This window comes from Tyto alba, unplaced genomic scaffold (genome assembly GCF_018691265.1).
Source record: "Tyto alba isolate M040663 unplaced genomic scaffold, T.alba_DEE_v4.0 Super-Scaffold_1, whole genome shotgun sequence".
NCBI classification, from domain to species: Eukaryota; Metazoa; Chordata; class Aves; order Strigiformes; family Tytonidae; genus Tyto; species Tyto alba.
Window position 1 is genome coordinate 41,805,344 of NW_024881261.1, and position 15,940 is coordinate 41,821,283.

Genomic DNA, 15,940 nt, shown 5'->3' on the forward strand with positions numbered 1-15,940 from the left:
CCGTCACCTGGCTCCTGACTTTCTAGGGTCGGCTGTCACACAGAAAAGTGTCGTGGGTATGTAATTGAGTTTTTTTTTTTTGGTTTTGTTTTGTTTGAGTAAAATTTATATAGGTAATGAAGTGCGAGTTAGAAAAACTGCGTGAACGTTTGGTGGATGGTAGTTAATTAGTTTAAAGCAGGATTATTTCAGGACACAGAAGCAGGCTATGTCTGCCTACCCTTCTAAAAAAGGGCTACTTCGCTGGGGTGTCTTCCAGTGAAAGCGATGCAGCCTTCACCCCAGGGTGGGAAAGCAAAGGAGAGCCTACGGAAAGCCAAAGAAGGCGGCGTGCTCCAATTGCATTTCTTTTAAGGTCAACTAATGAATGACTACTTCTTGAAAATTCTACTCATGTTTGAACTTTAAATATATCTGTTCCCCATATTTTAATCCTCCTCCTCCTCTTCATCCTCCTCATCATCTTTCTCATCTTCCTAAGCTGCAGCTAAGGCTGCTTCCTTCACAGCCTTGAAAGACAGATCCTCCTCCAGAGAGGGTCTCTTCTTCTCAGTGATGTCTGGCTCGCTGAGGCATTCTGCTTGCGCTGGTGGAGGCCGTGTGGGAGTGTGGTTCTCTGGACTGTATTTGTGACCCCACCCAAAGTGGATGTTATCAAACTTCCTGAGAAAGTAAAGTGAAAGATCACACGTTCTCCCCATGACAAACCATCAGTGGAGACACTGTCAGGCTTCTTTACTGTGCTGTGCAAAAAGTCACTGTGGTGCACCTCATTTTACCTGCTGTAACTGTTGATTAAGATATCTTCCACTTAAAAGCCTCCAAGTGCTAACATGATGAAGGCTGTACTCTGTCACGGCCCTGTATTGCACTATGACTCCAACTTGACATTGGTAATGTAGCACCATTTCTGACACCAACCCCAGTGCCCGTTTTAAAGCACAGAGGGGTAATGCCTGTACCATGTGTAGGGGAAACAAATGGACCTTAGAGCCACAGCATGTAGCTGTTTTTTAAAAAGTACAACAGACTCAGGAATAGAGGGTTTAAATCAAGGACTCAGCACAAATACTAACTGGGCATTTACATCCATTAACTTTATACCAGACTTTCCAATGGTCATTCATTGTCAGTCTTAAATATTTATTTACTGTTACTGTGCACATTTGAGTGCCTTTCTCTGTCAGTCTCTGGAATAGTTAAAATTCAGTCAATCAATTAAAAATAAAGCAACTTTGACTTAATTAGACAGGAGTCTGTGTTTAGCATATATAGCCTGTGTTGTAACCGTGTCAGCTAGCTACTCACCTGCCAGATGCAAAGGCATACGCTCTGGGCCATTGGTTAGACTGGAGGACTGCAACAGCGTGTTGCGGGATCAGGTTTGTAGAAGGCTGAGCTGTCCAGGCAGGGATGTTTTTGAATTCCTGGACGCAGCCAAACACACAGAGTCTATGAATAAACAGACTTAGGAGCCTCCACAAAATTTTTAGACTGAGCGGCAAGCCTTTCACAGAATTCAAGCAATGGTTATATTAAGTTGCATGACAGAAGAGGCAGAAGTCATAAACAATAAACATAGGGGCTGTATTTGAACAGGTGGTTTGGATATAGGGGTAGGTAGCACAGGAATGCTAACAGAGCCACGTACAGAAAAGATCACACTCCTGAATTTCCATAGCACTCACCACTGTTTCTTTTGTCAAGGACTTTTTATCACTTATGGATAAATTATATAGTTACATTTCACCTTGATTAAAGAACAGAGAGTAAGAAAATAATTTACTAATGATGTAATCTAATATTCAGGTTCCCATATTCCCATGCTTTGCTGCAGTAATATGCTGCAGCATCTAAATTCTTATTTGTGTATCTATGCATGTGTGTACATATATATCTATTTATTTATATGTGCACACACACTTATTTTTGCCTAAAAAGATGATGAAGAAATAGCAGGATGTATTTAAAGTAATGAGTTGTCTTGAACTTGCAGTAGCCTGATATGTCTGAGGTATTTTTTCCCTTTATTCTCAACATGACTGTTAACTAGTAAACCAAATTATTTCAGATTTTATGTCAATCATTTTGCTTTTGAACAATTTTGTAAAAGAATGTGCTTACCCTACAAGGACAAACTATATTGCTCCATGAAGCATCAGAGTCCTACAACTTCAAATAGTTACTACCTAAGTGCCAACATACCTAATGGCTCTCTATCAAAAACTTCATATTCCATGAATACCTTCATCTTCAGAGAGTGGAGTGAGAAGAGGAGGTCCTATTTCTTGCTGTAGGTCATCTGGATCCTCTGCTTTCTCTTCCTATTCTTCTTCTTCTTCCTCCTCTGATTTTTGAAAAGGATTAAGCCAAACATAGCGACCCTATAATTGATATAGAAAAATAATAAATACATGTAACAATCACTGAAAGAATGCAAGCCACTTAAAACAATTGGCTCAGGCACATGCACACCCAGTTAAGGGAGGGGGAGGGAAGAAAAAAATGTATATTCCATAGTTGGTATATTGTTGGCAGAACTATATCCTTTTGGCAGAGTGTTCCCTATATCCCTCATTCCTCCCTCATCCTTGTTTACTATTTCAGAATAACCTTATATGTCTGTCATAAGATTTTTTTTATAGTCATCAGTTCCTTGCCAATTTGGTTTATATTCTTGCTAGATGATCAGTTACTGCAAACTAAGATGCTTAACTGATGGACTTTGCCCTTTCCTTTTAAAGTCTGCCTTGTTATTTAGCTACCAGAGGAACCTAACAAAATGTTCTTAAGATTCTAATGCACATAGATTTTATTTTTACAACTATTGTTTTGCTGGTAATAATTTTAAACCTTATTTCCTACCATTTGCTGTTATTTTACACTAGCATTCTTGAATTGGTAGACTGTCCAGCAAGTCAACCAGCAATGATCATCAAATTAGTAATACCTCCTTTCAGCACTACCCTGATATCACAAGCTTTTAAGCTTTTTCATTTGCATGCTTCACAGCAGAAAGGAAGCAACAGAAAACAAACCAGAAGAAAACATCAAATAGGTTCCATTTAGCATGCAATCAGAAGCTATCTGCATGTTAGCACCCTACCTGAGAAAAGAGAATTTAAAACATTTTTGTCAAGTAAAGACTTCAAAAGAGAAAACTTAATATAGAAGATTAAAAGAAATTTTTGTTATCTATCAAGGCCTAACTCCATACTGTTACCTAAAGATATGTTTCGATCTCAAGAACACATAATGAAAAAAGTACTAAACCTAGAAGGTTCCTAAATATATATATATACACACATATAGATATAAACATATGTAAATATGTACAGCATATTTATACACTATATACTATATCAAACATATTTTCTGCAGAAAAATATTTCAGTCCAATACCATTTCTGGTGAATAGTTCAAATGTGGAGACATTTTACGTCAACGAAGGCCATGATGCCCTTGGAGGCTTCTGAATAAAAGAAAAATAAGGGTTTTGAATAACAGAAAAATAAGGTCACAACAGACCTTGAATAACAGAAAAATAAGATAACAACAGACCTTCAAGGTTTTGGAATAACAGAAAATAAGGTTTTTGAATAACAGAAAAATAAGGAAGTTATCAGTGAACAACAGAGGACTTAATGCCTGGAGCAAAAAAAGTAAAAAAGCAAGTCATTGTGACAAGGGAAAAAATGACATGCATAGTTAAGCTAGCCAATCAAATGTTAGAATAGATGTGTGAGTAATGTATGGTAAGCACTTTTGCTGGGGGCATGGACAACTTTGTAGGGGGATAAAAACGCAGCTTTCTGAATAATAAAGGGTCTTCCATCTTAACATCGGAGTCCGTGTCATCAATCTTCCCATTCAAATGTGCAGGTGAGGAGAGACATTTACCTTCTGAAACCCTACGAGTACTACAGTGTGAATGGTATCCAAGGTCAGTGTGAGCTATGCCAGAACATACCTGCTTTAGAATACCCGTATGTGGTGTACCTATGTGGAGAGAGAATCCACCATTTCAGTCACATGAAGAGGCTGAAAATCAGAGTATTCTTCATATGTGTCTCTTTCTCCTCCCTCCTCCTCCTCTCCTCTCCTTCCTCCTCTGCAAACTGGTAAAATCCAATGGGAGAGATCTGGGTTCCTGCTGAGATCTGAGCTATCTGCGCATGCAGGTAATTGGCCTTATTTCCAGGGAAAGGAGAAAAGCTCACAACAGGAGCATCCAGCCTACCAGTGAAGAACTTCTTGATTTTCCTGGCACAGACAATCTGAGCTGGCATCACTGGAGGCAAGTTTACCCAGGGTTTGCCTGGCTCATTACAGACAAAATAGACATATTTATTAGCCCCAGTCCCATTTTCTTCTTTTGGGATGACAGGTGGGGGCTTATAGGTGGACTTTGGTGGTTTGTCTTTTTCATTCTCCTCATCTTCATCTTCAACCTCACCTGTCTCTTTCCCTCCCTCCTCAGTAACTTCTTCCTCTTCTGTTTCCTCTTCCTCTTCCCCTTCATGATACTGCACTTCAGCTATAATATAGTTCATCTCCAGGCCCAAAATTTTGCCCCAGAAGCGACAGCTTTGGATTGGCTGAACACTAATTAGTTTTTTAAGGGCAAGGAATATGTGATAGGATTCGTCTTTGCTCAGGCCAATACCAGCCTGTTCAAAATAAAAGTCTGTTTCCATCACATTAGGTAGAGGGGTCTCTCCCTGGGAAAGAAGATCCAGAGTTAGAGCTGCAAAATAGTATTATTATCTATTTGAAAAATTAAATCTGTTATCCACTGAATGTTATACTTCACTTTCCTGTAGCACCACTCATTCTCTCAAAGTGCTTTGTGGACATGCATTCCACTATCATCGAGAAAAATTAAAAATACCATTTTACAGGTAGAGAACACAGATTTTAAAATACAGGATTCAAAATTCAAACTCCTAATTACTGCAAAGTAAGTGAAATCAGAATTCTTACACAGGATCTACAAAGAACTTCAGTGCTAGGGCATGTCAGCTATGTAAGAGGCCCGTGATGCCTGCAAACAGTGTCACTGTGTTTCCTTGTGTTTGTGGCAGATGCATTTGGGGAAAATGTAACACATATTTTATATATTTAGACACTGGACCAGCAAAATTTCTCAGGAGTAAATGTTCTTTTGGAAACCCTGACAAAAAGCTACCTGCATCTTTTAAAATACTGGCCCCTGCTGTTACTGAAGTCCATTATAAGACTCCATCTGTCTTCATGGGAAGCAGAATTACGCCAATAACCAAGATTTCATTAAGTATTTATATTCGCTTTATCACCCTTCTCACATTTCATGGGGGTAGGTGACTATATCACACAGACAAAGATACTAGAAGTTGTACATGGCAGGGTAGGGAATTTGGGAGTTGTACTAGTTTCGTATGGAATTTCTTTGGCCCTTCCAGGTTTCTTATAGGAAAGCAAGATAGACAGGAATAAAAAAAAAAAATCTAAATTCCTTTCAGAAGTACCTTATTTTTTTCCCATTTTTACTTTTGTATGCTGTTACTGTAAAATAAGTAATAGTCTATGGAAAAAGATTAAAGACACTATCTTTTCTGCTGTTAGTATTTGTATTCTGCAATGGCAATTCATTTTTAATATGTACTGGCAACTTCATATGAAAATCAACATCTTGTTGATTAGTTTCCCTTGGTTATTATAAGAATTGTCTTAACTTTTCATTGGGTATGAATGCTTCTGCATATAAGCAACTGAATACTGAAAAATACCTTGTTTTAAGAAGTGAATTTCCTATTCTAGTAGTTCTTCATTATAAACATTTTTTTTTTTTAGTTGGAGAAGAACATACTGGAACCACATCTGGAGCTGGAAGGATCACAAAATTCTCCATTCTCTATTTTACAGTAGCTGCTGTGCACAATATTCTTGAACTGATGTCCAGAATTAGGGTCACTTTAGGTAAAGAAATGTTACTTTTAGATAAAAGAAATTTGGATGCAATATTACCTGCTGAACGGGCATATGGGAGATATTGTAAACTTTATTTTCTGTTCATCATCTCTGGAACATCTAGGATTTTAAAGGCTCAGGATATTAGATCTACTACAGGAAAAAATCCCAACTAAGTAACCAGATGGGGGTTTTTTCTTCACAACTAGACATGGGACCAACTCAACTATGAAGAGCGTACATAGTACTGTGGCTGCAATTATTTATATGATCATGAGAAGCAATACTATAAAGGAGACCACAGCTTCCTCCCTTCTTTCCCTTCCCTCCATCTCACCCATTCTCTGGTATATACAATATCTGTTTTTCCCTGATAATAACTCACTATCTCTTCTTCTAGTGCTTCATCTCCTTCCCCATTTGCCTTGAGGAACAAAGCTTTATGCTTTTCTGCAGCTTCAAATGTTGGAAGAATCTCATGTTCATCTTGAAGAGTGTCCATTTTTTTCTGAAAGTGAGCCCATTTCACATCCTTGCTGATATTCTCAGTTATGTCTACTGCATTTTTGGGCTGTTCATCCAGGATGTTTGTAAGCACATTAGCAAGATGATCATATCTGTCATATAAGTATTATTGGCTTACTATAAAAGAGTCTTAGAATATTATGCTTTTGATACCAAAAGTAGTCTCTAATCACCTGGATCTTTGGAGAAATTGTTGGAACAGTTAGATGAAAGGGGATCATGGAGTATTATGAGAAATTAGTCTTGAAACTAGCCTGATTTTGTAATATACTTAGGAGTAGTCTCATCTTCCATTTTTGGTATACACTGTATCTGCCACAGGAGCTGAAGCCGATTTTAAACCTGCTATTAATCAAATTAGTTTCCCTTTTAACTCTATAATAAATTCCCTTAGGAATTTTGATTCAGAAAGATGCTGGACACATATAAGTATCACATAGCAATGAACTAGTGCATTTATAACATATTCCCCCCTTCTATATATAACCCCCTGGTATCCCTCACTTTCTTAGCATGACCCTTTGCCCTTTTACCAACAATGCTTTTCTCTCCACTCATACTTCCTACCCCTTTCAGTTGTGTCCCTTTTTCAGACTTACAAGTTCAGGCCAGATGTTGTGCTGCTCTTCAGTAAAGTGGCTTTTGCATTCTCAATTGCCAGCATTCAGGATTCGGGATGGGGTATCTGATCATCATATGGATTGTATCTTGGCTCATAAAGACCATAACCTGGTTCATGTGTCTGAGAGGGGCCATGCCCATGTTCATAGGCTTGATAGGGATCTTGTCCTACTGTATATGTCTGATAGGCAGCTATTGATTCCTGTGTTTGGGAAGGGTCTAATCCTAGCACATATGACTGACACACGCTTTGCCTTGCCTCGGATGCTTGATGAGAGTCCTGTACCAGCGTGGATCTCTGGCCGATGTCTACTGCTGGCACTTGCAGCTTGTAAGAGCCATGTTCTGCTCTCTGCAGATCGCAGTGGTGTTGAATTGGGGTCTGGGATTGCTACAGTGCTTCTCCTGGTGCATGGGTCTGGCCGACACATCCTCTTCGGCCTTGTGCTTGGTAGGGGTCTTGGTCGGGTCCTTGTGGCTGACTCCTTCGCCTTACCCCCTGGTATTGATAAGAAAACTGGTCCCGGTTCCGACTGCTGAGGCTGATAAGGGTCTCGTTCAGACTCGAAGCCCTCAGAAGGTGGCTGCCCGGGGCCCCACTGAGCCGGGTGGGCAGCGTACGGCTCGGGCCGGTCGGGGCTGTCTCCGCTCTCCAAGTGCTCCCCGGGGCCTTCCCGCGGGACACCCTCCGGCGGGGACTCCTCGGGAGGCTCGGCCATGGCCTGGCCCGGCCCGGCCCAGGGGCACCCAACCGCCCCTCCCGTCGCCGTCAGCTCCGCTCAAAATTATCGCCTATTTTTAATTTTTCTCGATGATAGTGGAATGCATGTCCACAAAGCACTTTGAGAGAATGAGTGGTGCTACAGGAAAGTGAAGTATAACATTCAGTGGATAACAGATTTAATTTTTCAAATAGATAATAATACTATTTTGCAGCTCTAACTCTGGATCTTCTTTCCCAGGGAGAGACCCCTCTACCTAATGTGATGGAAACAGACTTTTATTTTGAACAGGCTGGTATTGGCCTGAGCAAAGACGAATCCTATCAAACAAAACATGAAGTGCTGTTAGTACTCTGTCTTGAGTGTTTGTGATACAAGGATCTTGCAGACCTCTGGTGAGAGCAGAAGAATGGATCTTCAAAAGCTTAATTTTGATTTAAAAATAAATAAATGACATTCATTTGCCTTCATTGTTTTCATTGTGTGCAGTAGAAAATGCAGTTTAGTCTTCTGTATTTTAATGGTGAGATGCTCTTGCCGTAAGGCACAAAGTTTTTTAGAGAAGAAAAATATTGCAAGATCTGATAATTATTTTAAAAAACTGTTTTCACATGTCCAAGGGAAAAAGCAGATGTAAATTAAGTTGGAATAAAGGTGTTCTGAGTTTTGTAATGTGATGCTACCAGTGTTAAGGAGACAGCTGGCCATAATGTGAGTAACTTAGTTTGCAACAGTGTTCAGACACTAAAATGTGAAGGACAGATGTCACACTACAGCAGAAGAACCTGGTAACTTGTAGTAAGTTAGTTACTTGAGACTTGTTTTACAGAAATATAGTAGCGCAGTGCTGTATGTTTTTGTATCCCCTCAGGTATTATGTGCAGTGCTATCTACTTGAACAGATACTTGAAGTTATGTCAACATCTAGAGCCCTCATCATATGTGTAAAACTTGCTCATGTGAATTGGCTCCTTAACTGTTCATTATTGTCAGTGATGAACTTCTACTGTTTGAGTAAAGTTAAACACATACCTAGTATTCAACAAGGAGGTTATAAAACAAATACAGAGAGTAGGTGAGGTTTGGAAAAAAAAAGAAAAAAGAAAAAAGGCCTGTTAAGGAGTTACATTTTAGCAAATATCTACAGCTGGCCCAAGGGTAAGTGTCAAGTGTTCTCTAACAATTCAACAGGGAAAATAATGCTGTCTCAGGGTATATATGTGAAGAAGTTGATGCTGTACAAATCTTGGTAAAAGGCTCTATTAAGGTTATAAATAGTGTTAAATAAAGATGCAATAGGTGAACTATAAAATATACTTCTCTGTCATTGATGGATCAGTTAATGTAACTTTTAAAAAATGCACTTTATTTTGGATATTTATTAGAAGTAACAGGAAAACACTCTTAGAATGGGACATTGCAAATTTCTGTCAAGTTCCAAGAGAGTAAGTGCCAGAAGTATCAAGGAATCTCACCCTTTCTGAAACAGCAGCAAAACCCATGCATTTCCCCATCCTTTAATAGGCATAGCACTTACATGAAGAATTTAAGTTTCCATATTGTGTTCCTTGATTTCAACAAGTAAGATAATATAAAAATGTTATTATTTATGGGTTTTAACTTGTAGAGGTTTTCTTTATTGACATACTGATCTTTGTAGGGAATATGCAAGAGTTCATTTTGCAGATGTATTTGCACAACTTACATACTGACTGCAGAGGGAGGTACAGTACTTGCAGATTACTTGAATCCACTTTTATTTGATAGCCATATTTCATATTGGAGGAAAACCTTGATTTGTTTAGTAATTCACTTCTATAAAAATTGTATGGAATTGAATTATCCTTCTACCTCTGATGTACTGTGAAGTAGCTGCTCAAGAAAGGGCAACTGCTTTATCTTTTCAATCTTGTTCAGCAAAGAAGGAGAAAACTGGGGGCACCTATATTGCAATTATACAAGTTAGGACACCTGTAAAATGTACAATGGCTCAGGGCAAAGAGTACCTCTGTGCAGGAGGATGCTTCAGCAAGGTGCTGTGATGATCTCTTGTTGATACAGAAAAGTAGGAAATGGATATATGCAGAATCTTACTCTGATGAACACTTGTCAGTAGCATGGGTTAATTAGCTGAGCAGTAACTAAAGTATTAATGTTTTTTCTTTCCAAAGGAGGTATGTTAATGGTTTGTATTGTCTCTGCTGTGGCCAGGTAGCAATGGTCACTCTCTTTTTTTTTTTTTTTTTTTTTTTCTTCTATACAGTTTCATTGGTGAATGAATTGCTTGCACTGGGAAAGGAATGACAGGCAATCTGAATAGAGCTTCCCATTCCAAGTCGTACTTTATGTGCTCTGTTGAGTTCTGTGCAAACAACTATTGAATGGGAAAGGCCCAGGTTCAGGTGCTATGTGTGTCTTCCTGGAAGAATGCCTTAATGGCCAAACCCATAACTAGCACCTGTAACTACTGCAGTGAAGCTGCTCTTTACTGTGTAGCAGGCAAGGCAAATTTACCTGAATCCCGGCCTGTGCAATAGGAATCAGGCACTGTTGCTTTCTGTGTGAAGTTTGTCCCAGCAAGCAGCTGCCAGGTGTTCTGTCAGCTCACTTAAGAGGAAAGCATAGCTAGTAGATTCTTACTGGATTTGGTATGGCATAGGTTTGAAACTGCATACCATGGTCAAAACTAAAGTGTCTGAGTATATGATCTTTAAGTTTTCCTTTATACTAGATTCAGGAATTAAATACTAATGCTCGCTCTGACTGCTTCTAAATGACTTAAAGAGGAAAGGTACTTGAAAAGTGCAGGTTCTGTCTTGTTACTTTTGTTAAATCTTGTGAAAAGTCTATTAACTACATAACTACTTTTATATCACCCTTTTCTGTTCAAAAGCCATTCTGACATTTGTTTCTTCTGCAGTTCCAAAAAGGCCACATACAATTTTTATGCTTAAACATATGACAAGTGGCTTTAATTGTGTAACAAAGTTTTCTCTTTTACTCTTTTTTTTTAACCCAGAGAGGATCAAAATGTATTTCTGCATGACTTTCAGAATATAGTTTTCCATTTGATTGAAATTCTTCTTGCAAATTCCCTGCGAAATATCAAAATACTTGTATATATAAAAGCAAATACTATTCTGTGAATCTTAGATGTATAAGCATCTATTCCTCTCTACACAATAAACAAGATTTCCTTAAAATATAGCAGTGACCTTTTTTTATTAGTTACAAGGTTATCTCTGAGTCATTACTGCTGGTATGCCTCTTTCTTCTTCCACAGGGCTTGATTCTTTTCTTCAGGTTATATGCTGAGGTCATACTGTATTCCTCAGGTGGTCATAGAGGTTAGATCAGTGCTGACAGTCTGAGATGCTTTTCTATGAGGCAATATTAAAGGAAAGCTAAGACACCATCATCCTTCTGCAGGGGGCTGATAAGAAATGCATATGGTGCTCTGAAGAGAATAATAATCATTTTTGGAGATCTACTGTTGGCTTTTGCTCTTATTGAAGTCAGTGGGAGTTCTGCTACTGACTTCAGTGAAAGTAAGATTAGGTCCTTTGTCATTTCATCATAATTTTTCAATGTAAACCAGGTTATATGCTGGCAGACAAACTGGTTTTAGTCCTGATTTATAGTAGAGAGTTGCTGTGGTTAAGGCCACAGATGAGTTTGAATCCTGAGGTGTGAACTCTGTATTTTACATCCTCTGAGTTCAGAAAATCACTGGGAGTTACAGGATAATATTCAGTAGACATTTAACTGTAGCTGTGCAGTGGCAGCAATGTTGGTATGGGCCAGCAAAACCCCAAGGGGGTAAAAAATTTTATATCACCTGTTAATCTAAGTGCTAAACTGATGTTGTAAACATAACACAGTTTGAACACAAGCTTTTACAGTGGCATGGTGAGGATTTTTGTTAGGAGAAGTGCAAGAAATTGAAGTTGATAGTTTTTCAGATACTGGAATGTAATGTCTTTGTGATTATGATTTCTGCTACTGAAGGTGATGGTATTTCTCTGGTTTGGGGCACTGTGTGACTGACTAAAAATTGCAGTGGACACCATGATTGTTTCTGGGTGCTGTATCTCTAATTTATTATAATTTTAATTGATGTTGGTATACCATTTCTTATCTGTCAGTACAATCAGTGTGGTGTTTTTTGGTTGCTATTTTTGAGGAGAAAGCTTAGTTTTCTGTCAAAGAGGGTGTGGCAGTTGTGCGTCTTTTACATACATGCTGGGTTTAACCAGCATCAGCCTTTGTGCTGATGCTCAGAACTGTCCATTTCCTACAAGTCTGTCAGACCACAACTGCAGATATCTGAGGCAGTGATACTTGGTTAGTGAGATGAGAAGCAGTGGCGATGCTTGCTGGCACGTTACAGCTCTGATAAAGAGTTCAAGTGGGCCTGTTTGGGATCTGTGTAGGGCCAACTTGGCCTGTGCTACACGTTTTTGTCAACTGTTATGCAGAGAAATCTGAATGTCTGTAGGATAGTGCCTGCTCTTTAAATGGTCTAACTATGCATAATTGTGTGTTTCTGTACTACCCTTATTAACTGAACCTGATTCAATGGTTCATGTTGAATATATCCACTTTTTTTTTTTTTTCCCCTCACAGCTGTGTAGATCAGGATGTCTCTGGTGTTGCAACAGTGGAAAAAATGGGCTGTTGGAGTTTTGGATCTTTGATTGCTGCAACAGCGTTACCAGGTGGCAGTAGTGTGATGGAATGAGCTTCAAACACCCTCCCCTGCTTGGGCTTGTTGGAGATTTGTGAAGTTTAACAGGCTTGTTTCTCCTTGCTGTGCATCTAAAGTTGTCCGTTCTTGCAGGGATAGGGAGGTGAAAGGGAGGGGAGGTTTTGTTTAATGTAGAACTTCTTGGGGATTTTGTTTCTGTTAATATCTGGTTAAGTGACAGATAAAATGGACCAACGATTGTCATGAATAAAAGGGAGGTTCACTTTGCAGATCTGTAACCTTTACTGTATTTCTGAGAGTGATAAAATGAACTTTTATATTTATTAGATACTGCATTTAATTCACAACAATTATAAGTAATGGTTTTATTCTTAGATGAAGCTGAGCAAGTGCAATTACTTCAAGACGATTATAAATTTCAGTCAGTTCCTATTTTGCTTTTCCCTAGCTGTGTGTGTTATAGCACTTCTCATTGTAGATGAAATGGATTCGATCATTTTTTCTCCCACTGTGGTAAACCCTCTAGTCTGCAGTAGCAGTGTAAAACAGTGTATAATGATTCAGCAGTATTTTACAAAACATGAGGAAATAGAGAACGAGGCCTGACATTTTGCCTTTTCAAATTATTAGAGAAGGACTATCTGAACATATTCTTTGCTATTTATCAAGTACTTAGAAAGTAAATATTCTGAAATCAAAATCCTTCAGGAGCGTAGATGGCAGTGTTGTCGTTAGGGACTAGGGAAATGCCTAGGAGGTTTTGTGGGATCTAGGGATACACAGAAGAAGTTTCAATATTTCTCTAGGATTAGCCATACATGTTAGTTCACCCTTAAATTCTTTGCAGGAGGAGCTTGCCATGTTAGACTCAATAAATAAGGAACTGTGTTCAAAAATCCATCTCTGTATTGCAGTCCTGTCAGAAAATCCATGCTACTGCTTATCACTTCTAAAAAATACAACTTTTCAGGCCATGTTTTTTCAACAATGTCCAATCAAGCTTTCCTATATTATGCTATTTTGGCTGTGATATAATTGGCTTGTTTGAGGATAACAGTATGCTCAGAAACAGTATGTTTAGTTTGTATCTACTGAGTTCATAATGCAATTGCATTCTTCGTTTGAAATAATACTCAAAGCATAATGGGGAAGCAGGTTTATGAAGTTTACTTTGTGATGATTTCCAATAAAGATAAATCCACCTCTATCATTGTTATTTCATGAATTACCATTAGATCAACCATTTTCTTTGGCAATAATTTCTCTAAGTTAAAATACTCTTTCACTGTAAATTGGACATCTAGGGTCAGTCTCCATTGTTGTAGATAACTTTGTTGCATTTTCTTTTTTTCAGAGATGTAGAACTTCCTATAAACAACCTTATTCTAGGAACAAACTTGCTCACTTGAAAACTATTTTTTGTTGTTTTTGTTTTCCTGTTTATTATTTTGGATAGGGCTTCTATTTTCACTTAGTCACTCAGTCTCCACATCTTTTTTCTATCTATGAAAAGTATGACAAAGACAAGGTAAAAATTTGCATCAGCAATCAAAACACTGTATTTAGGTGAAGTAAACAGGATTACCTATGAAGTGTCTCTGAGACATGTTTCCCTGTATTTTATGTTAGTAACTTTGCAATATCACTAGATTATTGGTGCAACAATTTTCATCCTATTTTACATATAAATAAGTTTTCCTTAGAAAATATACTATGAATTTAGATAGTGAATAGATTCTACTAGTGTGTGTTTTCTAGCAAAACATTTATATAACCATTATAAAGAGTCTTGCTCACCTGCATTTGAAACTTGCTTCTCTTCTGTATTTTGTAGGAAACTGCTGCTTTAGCTATCAATGTTAATAAGTGTTCAAAGCATCCATATTAAACTGTAAATTTATTTGTATTCCTTTGTCAATTTGAAAAAAAAAATTGTATCTGTCTAAGAAACTGTAAGGGCATCTTAAAAGGTGTCCTTAAATATATAAAATTTAGGGGCTATGACAATTTACTTTTAGCTGTCTGGAGTGAGCTTGAGAGCTCTTTGATGCTTAGAGTTAATATACAGAGGGTAAAATGTTTGAAAGTTAAAAAGACATAACAATCCATTCATTCAGCAAGAATTGCTTAACTGAGTGATGTGTAAATTCTGCCATGATATGTTATAAATATGATGCTTTGGAGAGGCTTTATGCATCTCTTCAGGCTTTAGTCACCCTTCTCAGAACTGAAAGGGGTCACGATTATCTGTTTCTGACTCCAAATTTATAGATAATCTACTGAAAGAGAAAGCAACTTCCCCCCCTTTTCCTTCACTGTCCGAACAAAGAAGTAGGACTTGTTTTCTAAAGAACAGCTGCTGGGAGCATGCACCCCTTATACCAACCGAGGTAGAGCTCTGGAGGGGAGAGAGCTGAGTTCAACTCCTTTCAGGCTAAGACTCAAATCATAATCCCCACATCTTGAATAAGGGAACTGAGGCTCTCTGCGGGGACTTGGGTACACTACAAAATTCTACTATCATTTTCCTAGCTTAATATTCAAAGTTGTTTTTTATTCTTTTATAAAGCAAACCCATGATCTTGGAGCACAGTCATGAGTGATTTCTTAAGAGATTCCAGTACAACCAATAAAAAGATGAAAACAATTAGCACTAATACTTCATAGCCAACACTAGTTTTCCAGGATACAGTAATAACTGTAAGAAGAAAACATGGGGAGCAAGCAGTCAAGGTATTAAAATAATTCACAATAGAGCTTGAGACTTCTTTTTAAAGAATGTAGGTCCAAATACCATCTGTTAATCAGATAGTGGTTTGCTTCCTGAAGTAACCATGATTTTATTCAGGGGCTGAATTCTATTGTGGAGTTAATTAGTGAAAAACACTGTACCTCAATGAGACAGTTATGGCTCAGACCCCTGTCTGTTAGGAATCTGCATTATGGGTTTTTCATTCCACAGAAGGACATACTAAGTTTATGCATTAAGATTGTGATTTTTGCACATATAATAAGTGTGAAGCAGTAATGCTTCAAGTTTTAAAGAGCAAAAGATAAGTGCTCATGCCTCTTACAAGGTGGTGTATTTACAGACTGAAAATAAATCATAATAGGAAAAACTTCAGCAGGCTTAATATGCCTACCTGTGTTGCATTTCCACTCTCCTTTACAACTCATGGTAACTGGTATTTTAGATTGAGATACAATAAATACTACTCAGTGTTGTGATGTGCTGTTTTAACTACTGCTTTGAAACAAACATCAAAAACTTGGGTGAATAGGTTTAATTAGGTTGTTGTTGGCATTCAAAAGAATATCATGGCTGTGGAATTCTGAGATAACTAACAAGTTTAATTATATACCATTTGATTTTGGATTTGCTTCCCCTGAGCCTGAAGACACATCTTGTTAGCAT

General features: G+C 38.0%; 1 pseudogene; it reads right to left on the reverse strand.

The window, feature by feature from the left end:
• Positions 1-428: 428 nt before the first annotated feature.
• LOC122154933 lies at positions 429-7,814 on the reverse strand (annotated as a pseudogene).
• Between the last annotated feature and the right edge of the window lie 8,126 nt (positions 7,815-15,940).